This window comes from Schistocerca serialis, chromosome 2 (genome assembly GCF_023864345.2).
Source record: "Schistocerca serialis cubense isolate TAMUIC-IGC-003099 chromosome 2, iqSchSeri2.2, whole genome shotgun sequence".
NCBI lineage: Eukaryota > Metazoa > Arthropoda > Insecta > Orthoptera > Acrididae > Schistocerca > Schistocerca serialis.
Genome location: NC_064639.1, coordinates 293721128 through 293732092, shown reverse-complemented (window position 1 = coordinate 293732092; position 10965 = coordinate 293721128). Strand labels below are relative to the sequence as shown.

Sequence of the window (10965 nt, the reverse complement as noted above, 5' to 3'; positions counted from 1 at the left end):
GCACCTTACAGCATTGTAATTGCTGCCGTTAACGTAAAACAGTTTCACTAATAGCAGACGGTCTCTCTCTTCGACAATCACACTGTTCACTCACGTTTTGCCTTGTCGAATGGGAGCGTGGATGTCGTACCGACATACAAACGGTGTACAGCTCCCGATTTTTCACCTGGTTGCAAAAACTGAAACTATTGTTTCCACCCAAAATCTAGTCTTCATAACACATTAGCATGTCTACCAAGCTTCGCTACCATACGATACCTGCAGTGCACAATAGACCACCTTGAGTAGCCGCACTTGTGTTGTAACTACCTGGCACAATCGCCAAATCATGATGAGCAGCAGACCAAATACGTCATGTGAGCGATGGGAAAGAGAGACACAGACTCAGATGATAGTCACACCGACGGTAGCAGCAATCTGACTGTAGCAGAAACTATTGATATTCCTCATTTGACGTGTCTGTGATTTAACTTTCGAATGAAGCTTCTGACTGGATGATGTCTGCCCTTGACACGGTGGGTCACTCAGAGGGAGTAGGAGGGGGGGGGGGGAGGGGGGAGCAACGAGCGCGCGTTGCGCGAACGAAATCCGCGGCCCGCAGTTCCGGTGACGTGAATGAAGGCTCGTCGACTACGAAGCGACGGTGGAGCACGCAGCCCGGTGTAACTCAATTATTCAAACGAATGCTCCCGCCTCGAACGCGAAAACGGCGGGAAATTCGCTCCCGGAAAATCTCGTCCTTCATTTTTAACAGCGTTACGAAAAGGTGTGCGAAAGTAAAACATATTTCGCTGGCTAAATAGCTTGACAGTGTTTCGGTGTTCCTCGCGTATTGACGCAGGAAATCTACCTCCCAATACAAAACGAAGTCGGGGCCATAAATTGCATTTAGATTTTAATACTTCATGTTTAATTCACGATGTAATCAGTTCTCTCGCTAATGATTTGCTAGAATTCAGTAATGGCGTTACGTTTAAGGATAAAGACGGTAAACTGATATAAGTTGTCCTGAAATTTTATTTACTTTTATTGGCAAATTTAAGAAAAAACTACCTCGAATCTGATGAAGCATGAAATAAAACAAAATGACAATGAAGTTCAGCGTACGGCGCTAAACAGTAGGGTAATCAGGGCCGTTACTGGATATCAACGTACATGTCTCGCAGTTTGTTGTTCTCACACACACAACTGCTGTGACCGTTCTCCAGGAACAAACATTAGTATACTTCTTTAGAAAGGAAGTCCCTTTCTACACATATATGTGGTTGGTATGTATACGTATAATATACTGTTTGTTATAAGAATGGTCGATAGAACACAGTGATTTCCTGAGCTCCTTAGGCAGCATGCCTCACGCTTCACAAAATCTTACCCTTTTCGTGGTTGATGGGGCATGTAAGGGGCGATCGAAAATTGTTCGTTGCTACAGCGTATATGCAACCCTGCGCGACACTGATGCGAGTAAATAAGAACAGACATGTAGAAAAGGGGCAAGTGTGGCGTTCTTGATAGTCCCTTATAATGTCACTATGTATCATTAAACCCCAGGCGGATATCTGTCTGTATCTGAAGGCGGATCTCACGAACTATTTCAAGGATTTTAACACTGTTTTCACTAACAGAACGTTTGAGTATATTATTTGCAAATATTTCTGCTAATTTGTTGAACTATGACGATGTCCGTCGATTAAGTCGAGTCTCCTGAGAACCTTCCTAGCGTGTGCTGTATAGGTCGGTTGTGTTTTACTAGAGTTTAGAATTAATATTCAGTTACGACCTAATAACTCAGCAATGGGGAGAGGTCGGGACTTCATACAGGATGCGAACGGGCCCACACGTTGCCAAGGTTGTTCGACTGCACTGCAGAAGCTACCCTCGGAACCCTTATACACCCACCATACAGTCCCTACCCGTCTCCACGCCAGGGCACGATCACTGTTACATAGGTGCAATCACTGTTTCATAGAGAAACGCAAATATTTTTCCATGATGGCATTAAACACCTTATTTCACAGTGGGATAAATGTATTAATAGCTACAGCTATTAAAAACTAAATTCCTCCCGAGCAGGCCATGAAGGCCCAGCGGTACCGACCAGCCGCCGTGTCATCCCCAGCCCATAGACGTGACTGGATGCGCATATTTCCTATCCAATAATAAAGAGTTTACAATTTTTTTTCCATCTGTCTCGTTTTATTTGACTGCTCCTTATACAAGGTCTGGTCACATTAATGTGACCATCGTCTTTGTTCCACGTCAACTTGCAACAACCACTCACAAACAGTGCAGTCGCTGTATTGGGGAGATCCAAAGGGGCATGTTCATTTGCTTCCCGGCAAGGGGTGGAAACATTTCCAAAACGGTTGTTTCTAAACATTTCGCGAGCTGCCGTGGTTAGAGTATATTGTTCATTGTGCTATCAGTTCGGCGCCGACACAAGTGTGGCGCACCACAGACCTTTGATGACAGGGTGAACGATGGCTGCGGAGATGTATACAGGCGAATAGATGTGCAACTGCTGAAGTACTGACCGCCCTGATGAACAGTGTCTCCTCAATGACCGTTCAGCGAAAACTGCTGCTTATGGGCCTCCGCGGCAGGCGCCTGCACCCGTGCTAACGGCTGTGCCCAGAATGAGATTTTCACTCTGCAGCGGAATGTGCGCTGATATGAAACTTCCTGGCAGATTAAAACAGTGTGCCGGACCGAGACTCGAACTCGGGACCTTTGCCTTTCGAGGGCAAGTGCTCTACCAATTGAGCTACCCAAGCACGACTCACGCCCGTCCCCACCGCTTTACTTCTGATAGTATCTCGTCTCCTACCATCCAAACTTTACAGAAGCTCTCATTGTAGAAACATCCCCCAGGCTGTGGTTAAGCCATGTCTCTGCAATATCCTTTCTTTCAGGAATGCTAGTTCTGCAAGGTTGGCAGGAGAGCTTCTGTAAAGTTTGGAAGGTAGGAGACGAGGTACTGGCAGAAGTAAAGATGTGAGGTCGGGGCGCGAGTCGTGCTTGGGTAGATCAGTTGATAGAGCACTTGCCCGCGAAAGGGCAAAGGTTTCGAGTTCGAGTCGCGGTCCGGCAAACAGTTTTAATCTGCCAGGAAGTTTGCTAACGGCTGTTCATTGGATGGGTGGCATTTTCGCGTCATTACCGCAAGTGGAAGTTCAATGAGTGGCGACGGGTCGTTTCTTCAGTTGAATCGCGTTTTATGCTCCACTGCAGAGGAAAAAAAAAACACCCTGCAACAATCGTCCTAAGGGTCCGCAGGGGGAGGTTTATAGACTGAAGAATGTTTTCGTGACATTCCCTGGTGATCTGCTCATGCTGGAAGGCAGAATGGATCAACAAAACTATGCACCTATCCTTGGTTATCATGTTCACAGCCTCATGCTGATTGTTTATCCTCGTCACGACGGCGTCTACCAGCAGGACAATGCAACTCTCAGACAGCTTGCAGTGTACGTGCGTGGTTCGAAGAGTAGCAGGATCAGTTTGCCATATTCCCCAAGCCACCGTACTCCCCATATTTAAACCCAATCTGGAATGTGTTGGACATCCTCGATCGACCTGTTCATCTCCACGTAGCGCTCTGTATGAAAATCACTGGCTGTACTGTGTGCAGTCTGTGGCTAGTTTGCATTGTAGTCTGCCATTGTAGTGTTGGGCAGCTGGATGTTAACAGCGCGTAGCGTTGCGCAGTTGGAGGTGAGCCGCCAGCAGTGGTGGATGTGGGGAAGCGAGACGGCGGATTTTTGAGAGCGGGTGATCTGGACGTGTGTCCATCAGAAACAGTACAGTTGTAAGAAGGGATGTCATGAACTGCTATATACCCTCCTGGAAATGGAAAAAAGAACACATTGACACCGGTGTGTCAGACCCACCATACTTGCTCCGGACACTGCGAGAGGGCTGTACAAGAAATGATCACACGCACGGCACAGCGGACACACCAGGAACAGCGGTGTTGGCCGTCGAATGGCGCCAGCTGCGCAGCATTTGTGCACCGCCGCCGTCAGTGTCAGCCAGTTTGCCGTGGCATACGGAGCTCCATCGCAGTCTTTAACACTGGTAGCATGCCACGACAGCGTGGACGTGAACCGTATGTGCAGTTGACGGACTTTGAGCGAGGGCGTATAGTGGGCATGCGGGAGGACGGGTGGACGGACCGCCGAATTGCTCAACACGTGGGGCGTGAGGTCTCCACAGTACATCGATGTTGTCGCCAGTGGTCGGCGGAAGGTGCACGTGCCCGTCGACCTGGGACCGGACGGCAGCGACGCACGGATGCACGCCACGACCGTAGGATCCTACGCAGTGCCGTAGGGGACCGCACCGCCACTTCCCAGCAAATTAGGGACACTGTTGCTCCTGGGGTATCGGCGAGGACCATTCGCAACCGTCTCCATGAAGCTGGGCTACGGTCCCGCACACCGTTAGGCCGTCTTCCGCTCACGCCCCAACATCGTGCAGCCCGCCTCCAGTGGTGTCGCGACAGGCGTGAATGGAGGGACGAATGGAGACGTTCCGTCTTCAGCGATGAGAGTCGCTTCTGCCTTGGTGCCAGTGATGGTCGTATGCGTGTTTGGCGCCGTGCAGGTGAGCGCCACAATCAGGACTGCATACGACCGAGGCACACAGGGCCAACACCCGGCATCATGGTGTGGGGAGCGATCTCCTACATTGGCCGTACACCACTGGTGATCGTCGAGGGGACACTGAATAGTGCACGGTACATCCAAACCGTCATCGAACCCATCGTTCTACCATTCCTAGACCGGCAAGGGAACTTGCTGTTCCAACAGGACAATGCACGTCCGCATGTATCCCGTGCCACCCAACGTGCTCTAGAAGGTGTAAGTCAACTACCCTGGCCAGCAAGATCTCCGGATCTGTCCCCCATTGAGCATGTTTGGGACTGGATGAAGCGTCGTCTCACGCGGTCTGCACGTCCAGCACGAACGCTGGTCCAACTGAGGCGCCAGGTGGAAATGGCATGGCAAGCCGTTCCACAGGACTACATCCAGCATCTCTACGATCGTCTCCATGGGAGAATTGCAGCCTGCATTGCTGCGAAAGGTGGATATACACTGTACTAGTGCCGACATTGTGCATGCTCTGTTGCCTGTGTCTATGTGCCTGTGGTTCTGTCAGTGTGATCATGTGATGTAGCTGACCCCAGGAATGTGTCAATAAAGTTTCCCCTTCCTGGGACAATGAATTCACGGTGTTCTTATTTCAATTTCCAGGAGTGTATATTGTGACTTTTGAACACTATTGAGGTAAATTCATTGTTTGTTCTCTATCAAAATCTTTCATTTGCTAACTATACCTATCAGTAGTTAGTGCCTTCAGTAGTTTGAATCTTTTATTTAGCTGGCAGTAGTGGCGCTCGCTGAATTGCAGTAGTTCGAGTAACGAAGATTTTTGTGAGGTAAGTGATTCGTGAAAGGTATAGGTTAATGTTAGTCAAGGCCATTCTTTTGTAGGGATTACTGAAAATCAGATTGCGTTGCGCTAAAAAAAATATTGTGTGTCAGTTTAACCACAGTCATTTATAATTTTTCTAAGGGGACGTTTCATATGTCTACCCTTAGCCGAGGATGCCTCACTGGAATCTTCTGATTTTTTCTTGTAGTTTGTCTAATTAGTGTAGATATTGTTTATTGCTAGCGTGAAAATTAAGTGCATTTGCTAATGTGAACACTTTCTGCCAACAGATCTATTAAATAATAATTTTATGATCCATATTCTTCGAAAAAGGAGCACTTGGAATGGAAAGAACAATAAGAAGGGATTAATAACAGTAACTTGATAATTTTTTTGGTAGAGTAAGTTATCGTGATGCATCAATTTAGTGTTAAGATGTGACATAGGTATTAAACATTGCCATTTTTATTGTAATATTTTTTCTGCTTGATATTTGTCATGTTCAGATATAAGTTATTGCATTTGCTGCTGCTGTTTGCCAGGCATAGTGATACTAAATTTCACTTTGTATTAGTCTCTTAAGCTAGTTTTACTACTGATTTATTTTCTTGTTGCTGCACATTGGCTCATATTAGTTGTAATGTTTCATTTGCTTGGTAATTTAGATTTACTGTAGCTTGCTTTGCCAATTTCCATTTTTTTTGTCATTGCTGTTTGTGTTAATTGTTTTGTGCTGCTGCATGGCCTCGTCCCTTAGTTTAGCATCTGAGCTCAGTAGATTTAAGTTAGCTTAAGATGGGGTAGGCTATATGTGAGAACGAGTTGTGATGAATTGGAAGAAATGCATTGAGAAGCTATAAAAAATGGTTTGGCCAAAAAAGAATTTTGAAAGAGGATGTAAACACAATACAGGAAGCATGCTTGGATAGGAGATTTTTGGTGGAAACAAATGTTGATATAAGGGGAAAGATCTACTGAACGACGTTTTGGGTTGGACTGCAGTACCAAATGACACATTGAAAACGAACTCTGTCTTTCCTTTTGTATTATTCCGCTATGTGTTTATGTACCCTTGTGTATTTGTCTTTTTCCTGTCTTTAAATGTTTAGCTAATAAGATTTATGTTGTAGAATTTTTCAAATACTATGTTATTTACTTTGTAAAGATGTTTAGACATTATTAATTCTGTTCTGTTTCAATGCTCATGTGTGAAGTCGATGTTTCAAAAGTTATTCTGATCTTTTATGTATTTACTTACGTCATAATTCTTGTAACACTGATGTGTATGTTAGTTCGATTCTTTTGTAAAGCCCGTATTATTACAAATGGTATGTGTACTATTATGTTCTTTAATGATGTATTTTGTACCTTTGTTATTGTATTCTTATGTTATAAAATTGTAATTGACACCGGTTCATAAAATTAAGTAACTTGTAAGTTACATTTCACTGCACACGTTTCTGTTGGTCATAGTATATGGACAATATGTGAGTAATAGGGACTGTTAGTGTTTGCACGTGTGTTAATAATCCACCAAGGGACTGGATAACAGAATTGCTGGTTCTAAGGACAATTCCAAAAACTTTGTGAGTGCAGAAGTGGTGGTTTATGGACTTGCTATATTGTCGGCAAGACTCCTTGATGGTGATTGTGCACCTGCACAGTTCCAACAGATGGCTGCTGGCCGTCTCTACAAGGACTACAGTGGGTCTGCATCTTTGATGGCCCATCAATACCATTATTTCTACAAGGACTACAGTGGGTCTGAACGTTTGATGGCCCACCAATACCATTATCTCTACAAGGACTATAGTGGGTTTGCATCTTTGATGGCACACCAATACCGTAATCTCTACCTGGAATACATTGGGTCTACTCTGTGATGACCTACCTACCAAAATTCTTCAAAACTTCGACTGACTTTCCGGTGGGTTTGCTCTGTTGTGGCCCATTACCTGTCTGCATGTCGAGAGTCAGCACTGTCTTTCCGTTGGAAGGACAACACTCCTTCTTCAAGACTGCATGGAAATCCACTACTTCTGTGTGCATTTTCTTTTACTGCTCAGACTTTGAGAAAAACACTACTATTTTACTGTGATGAACGATCAGGACTGCCTTTATGGACTGTGAGAAAATTTTATCTTTTGACCCACATTGTATCAATAAGTGTGTGCATTTGATTTCTTTGTTATTGTAATTGTAAAAAAATTTTAACAAATATGAATTGGCCAGTGCCCAAAACAATTTGTAAAATTATTTGTGGGGAGCATGGGGGCTATGTAAGTAGGCTGTTTAGGTTTTTTTATTGGTAACGCCACGTAGCGCTCTGTATCAAAATCACTGGCTTTGCTGTGTGCAGTCTGTGGCTAGTTTGCATTGTAGTCTGCCATTGTAGTGTTGGGCAGCTGGATGTTAACAGCGCGTAGCGTTGCGCAGTTGGAGGTGAGCCGCCAGCAGTGGTGGATGTGGGGAAGTGAGATGGCGGATTTTTGAGAGCGGGTGATCTGGACGTGTGTCCATCAGAAACAGTACACTTGTAAGAGGGGATGTCATGAACTGATATATATATATATATATTATGACTTTTGAACACTATTAAGGTAAATACATTGTTTGTTCTCTATCAAAATCTTTCATTTGCTAACTATGCCTATCAGTAGTTAGTGCCTTCAGTAGTTTGAATCTTTTATTTAGCTGGCAGTAGTGGCGCTCGCTGGATTGCAGTAGTTCGAGTAACGAAGATTTTTGTGAGGTAAGTGATTCGTGGGAGGTATAAGTTAATGTTAGTCAAGGCCATTCTTTTGTAGGGATTACTAAAAGTCAGATTGCGTTGCGCTAAAAATAATATTGTGTGTCAGTTTCAGCACAGTCATTTTTAATTTTTCTAAGGGGACGTTTCAAACTGATCACTGCACTAAAGTCAGCATAGCTCCGTATCACCGTAGGTAGCTTTCCCAACCCCACCGACTCTCTTCTTGGACATCTCGCAACGATATGCGCTTCGAAAGGAGATTACTCAGGCTTTTGGCAGGTGGTTACATTAATAAGAGTGAACAGTGTGGTTTTTTCTGCTGTAGTCGGCTCTTCTCCATAGCCAACGCTCAATCTTTGTGACATGACCCTCTGTCTTGGTGATGTGGAACAGTCAGTTAAGACCTTCGAAGTCTTCCCTTTCTCTTTGTAGTTGTGAGGGAACAGCTCATTCTGTGTCGGCAAATGTTCTGCGATACTTGTAAATGAAAAATGTTAGAAAAACTTTGCTAAGCAATTTATTCCAAACCGATACTTGTGATCCATTTCAGTAGTGGAACACTCATTTAAGGTTCTAATTTTTTCTCATGTCGGGTGTGATCTCCCATCGTGAGTGTAATTACACATGTGCTCGATCATGCAGTTGTGCTGTTTTCTAGTTGGCCGTCAAACACACGCACAAGGCACATCCTCCTTCTGTTACTTGTTCACAAATATCTACTACAAATTAAATCTTATCAGATATATTTGGATGAGGTAATTTAAGCCCACCGCTGATCTTTTCTTGCTTAATAGAATCTTCTTTCATTCTTTTTATTCCTTCTGTCATAGCTAGTTGATATTCACTTTTAATCATTTTTGCCGTTCTTTTATAAATCGATGACTGAATCAACACAGAACACGAAATACCACGTTTTCGTCATTTTAGGAACGGAATACGTGTATGACTTATAAATCTGAACGGTAAGGTCACAGTTCGTCGGATGAAATCAAATGTTCTTGGGCATAATTCCAGATTTTTGAATGGCTTCCCGTACTATGATTACAGTTATTTCCGTCACATACAGAATGTAACGAGTAGAAGTGCAGATATTTTTGTTGGTGACTGAGGACGGTGTATTGAACAATATTACTTCAGCATTTATGCATGTATGTGTGCATGTCCGAAGGAACATTGCACCATAGTTCTGAACAACACAGACACTGCAAATATCGTATTTATCGCCGACACCAAGCTACCATCTGTCAATTAACATGTTTCCCCTACTCAGGAATATACACATTAATGTACATTTGCATGTATAGTTGACGACATATGGAAGTTTGGGCATGGTTGTGGAGCTACCTAGGTTAGCCTAATGGTAAGGTGACCGATCGCGATAAGCGTGAAATTAGGGTTCGAGTCCCGATCCAGCATCTTTTGTTCTTTTTTTTGTCGTCATTCATTAGACATCTGAAGGTTGTACATATCAGCAACTGAAATTACTTTTGACGTAGGACACTGACGTGTCTACGTATCTTGATATCTGTTGAAATCAAAATATCGTCTACAAATGCTATTGTTTTTACCAATAATTCATGACCCAGTACGATCACTAATCTTGTTGTTTCCGCTAGGTGCCTCTACCATTGTCTCAGGTTTTAATCAAGCTCAGTAACAAACATGCAACCTCACATTTTAATCGCAATTAACATCGAATGTTGTCATTTAGACAACTCTTCACAGAACAATGTTTTTTCTCAGCATCTCCATATTTTGATGGCTGGAAATGTCTATTAGAGAACAATCCACTGAGATCAGTGGCACTAGTGGTACCTCACAGTTGCCGAGTGGGGGTCAGCAAAAGAGGATTCGGCAGCCAGTTGACAACAACACGTCCAAAACTTCCCAACTTCGTGATAGCTGGAATATTATTATTTGCTTTCATTCTTCATGGTGGTATTCATCTGGGAAGCGATCTACACGGACACTTCCGTTGTCCCTTCATCTGAAAAATTCCATCGTGCGCTTCAAAACTGTTTCATGACCACAACTAAATCTGTAGAATGTGATCGTTTGTATTCTCCCAATCGGCACCTTCTGAAGGAAAAATCTACTGGAGCTACAATGTGACAATGAGTTTACGCTATCTCATCTTAAGAAAGATTATGCACGATTCCTCGCAAATATTAATTGGAGTCACACTTTGTTAAGTCGCGTATTCTTTGTCGCCACTACTACACTGATGCCTTTGTTCTATTATTTGGATCTCGTACCGAACATCATCGCACCTTGTCGCAACTTACACGTTACATCTTTTTGTACGTTCACGAGACAGTTTTCTCTTTCAAGAGTATTTTCTGTGAAGGCTTGTAGGACATTAACAATGCTTTCCTGCCCGGCTAGCCGCGCGGTCTAACGAGCTGCTTCCCGAGCGGGAAGGCGTGCCGGTCTCCGGTACGAATCCGCCAGCCGGATTAGTGACGAGGTCGGGTGTGCCGGCCAGTCTGCGGATGGTTTCTAAAGTGGTTTTCCATCTGCCTTTGAGAATGCGGGATGGTTCCCCTTATTCCGCGTCAGTTACACTACGTCGGCAGATGATAAACGGGTATTCATTGGACAAATATATTATACTAGAACTGACATGTGATTACATTTTCACGCAGTTTGGGTGCATAGATCCTCAGAAATCAGTACCTCTCGCCGTAATAACGGCCTTCATACGCCTGGGCATTGAGTCAAACAGAGCTTGGATGGCGTGTACAGGTACAGCTGCCCATGCAGCTTCAACACGATACCAC

At 44.2% G+C, this 10965-nt stretch overlaps 1 non-coding gene across 1 annotated transcript; it reads right to left on the bottom strand.

Moving 5' to 3' along the window:
• Positions 1-2697: 2697 nt before the first annotated feature.
• Positions 2698-2772, bottom strand: Trnas-cga (transfer RNA serine (anticodon CGA)). Its single transcript has one exon. It is a non-coding gene; the product is annotated as a tRNA-Ser (tRNA).
• Positions 2773-10965: the final 8193 nt, after the last annotated feature.